The sequence below is a fragment of the Palaemon carinicauda genome, chromosome 7, assembly GCF_036898095.1.
Source record: "Palaemon carinicauda isolate YSFRI2023 chromosome 7, ASM3689809v2, whole genome shotgun sequence".
NCBI classification, from domain to species: Eukaryota; Metazoa; Arthropoda; class Malacostraca; order Decapoda; family Palaemonidae; genus Palaemon; species Palaemon carinicauda.
Window position 1 is genome coordinate 139726381 of NC_090731.1, and position 2500 is coordinate 139728880.

The 2500-nt window shown below is 29.8% G+C and overlaps 1 protein-coding gene across 9 annotated transcripts in view; it reads right to left on the minus strand.

The window, feature by feature from the left end:
* LOC137644036 (uncharacterized) overlaps positions 1-2500 on the minus strand; it is a 971945-nt gene that overhangs the window by 80565 nt on the left and 888880 nt on the right. The gene's annotated exons all lie outside the window — the stretch shown is intronic.

Consider the following 2500-nt stretch of genomic DNA (forward strand, 5'->3'; position numbering starts at 1 on the left):
TACGAGAGGACTGCCAGACGATACAGTGATGACAGGGGGCCCGTGAAGAAAAGCTACAGAAGTTGGTAAAAGATTGTCTGCAATAGGAGAAAGTTGCAGGTACATGTAAGCAAGAGTGATGTACTGAAAGTAAACTGGAAACTCGGAAAATATAGTAATCGAATGTTATTATTGATTGCAGAAAAATATAATTGATTTACATAAGTACATTGGGATAAATATACAATAATTTGGGATTAAAAGATGATTGAGTGGTGATTCACATGATAGGGGAAACAAGAGTTACAGAAGAATGTGAGCATATGACTAGTAAGAGACTTTAGTTGTGGGAGTAAGAAAAGGTGGAAATGTGTAAAGATATTGTTCAATCCACAATTATTTATAGACGTAGCATATGTTAAATAAGAAGGGAAGCAAAAGATGAAGTTAATTGGGATGACCAGAATCCACATATTCCTTTATGGAAGTAATGCATATGTTGAATAAGTATACAATTGCATTGTATAAGTTGTGTTTAATGAATGGGAAGGGTGAAAATTTTTCAGGTAAATAAGTGGTAAAATTCTTTGCATAGATCAAAGTATCAGAGTATTTTGAGTCTCACACAAATTGAACATCAATGCTTCAATTAAAAGATTGAATGATTTATGATTGATAGAAGCTAGGAAAAGACTTACTCCCAAAATGGGTTTGATAAAGTTTGATGAATGTAATGATAATGTACTGGAAAGAAGATTCAGGGCTTCAGGACTTGTCTACAAGACAGTGGTGAATGTCGCAGCAAATGTTGAAGGTCCGACAATCTGTTGAATATGATTTTATTTCGATTTATGATATCACTATTAGTGTGAATGTTTTGATGTATTGTTAATTCACCCAAAAATCAATGGATAAAGGATGAATGTCAGTTACGTGTTATTCTTCCCTGGCATTATACCTTAGGGTAAAACAATTAAATGTTGATTATATACATACATATATATATATATATATATATATATATATATATATATATATATATATACACATACCTAAATATATATCTATAAATATATATATATATATATATATACACATATATATATATATATATATATATATATATTATAAAAATTATATATACTGTATGTGCTGTATATACACATATATAGCGGGTATATCTTTTTAATTATGCAATAAATAAGATTCAAAGAAATTTTCATAGTACTCTAGCTCCATGTATTCAAGGGTTACTCTTTATCCTTATTTCAATGGAGTTTAGAAAGGAGTCTATTTTCATGAACGAGATAAATTATAGTTAGGTATGTGGGTTTATATGATATGATATTGCTGATCATTGGATATGTAAAAGAAGTTAATGTTTTAAAATTTCATGACTCTTTTTCGTGGTCTTTATTATGGCGTTTTCCTTGAAATATGTAAGATGAAGGCCATTCTTACGATCCGAGTTGATATTTTACTATACCTTTTAAAGATGATCAGTAATCCCAATAAGTGCAAGATAACGTGATTCCAGATCAACAGAAAAAATTAACTTTAGTGACCTAAACTTCATCAAAAGCCTCAAATTTCAAATAAAATTAAATCAACATCTTTCTAAACAAACACAAGTTTTGGGTCACATGGCCTGACGAAGTCATATTAGAATCTCGAATGTTTTTTAAATAATCTAAACACAGAAAGAAATTACTCAGTAAGACAAATCTTTATCATTACCCATCCCTCCCCCCTCAGAAAAAACATACAACTTTAAATAAGGAATTATATATTATTTCTGTACCATATCTAATTATTGATTAAAACCTTACAAAAGAAATTCTACCTCAAACTCGATGTTTGGTATTGGGTCACTCCAACTGATAAAATCTCGAAAGTTTTCGAAATAATCTAAACACAGAAGGAAATTACTCATTAAGACAAATCTTTATTGTATCCCCCACCCCCCGAAAAAAACATACAACTTTAAAGAAAGAATCATATATTATTTCCGTACCATATCTGATTATTGATTAGAGCCTTACAAAAGAAATTCTAATTCAAACTCGATGTTTGGTATTGGGTCACTCCATCTGATAAAATCTAGGCATATCTATTATATAAACGGTTTCCTTACCTCAAATTATGAACTGCAATTACAAACCTGGTCAAAATACATTAGATACTTTCAACAAAAGTTATCAATAATTTTTCATGATCTCTCTGTTTAATAGTGAAAATAATAAACAGAGAAAACGGTGCCTATACTGGTATTATACCACACACCATTCGCTCATTATCAGAAAAAAATCTCTAAAAAGACTCCAGGGTACCGTGACATTTCTCTACAGCAATGTGATATTTTTATTTGAAAATGACAGAAATAAAAAAAGAAAGAATATAAGCCTCATATTCAAATTAAAGGTTGTTCATATAATTAATATATACAGTAGCGTCAGGAACAGGAGGAATAACTGTAAAACTTTCAATGTTATTGTAACAAACACTTTTGGTAGAAGCGAAA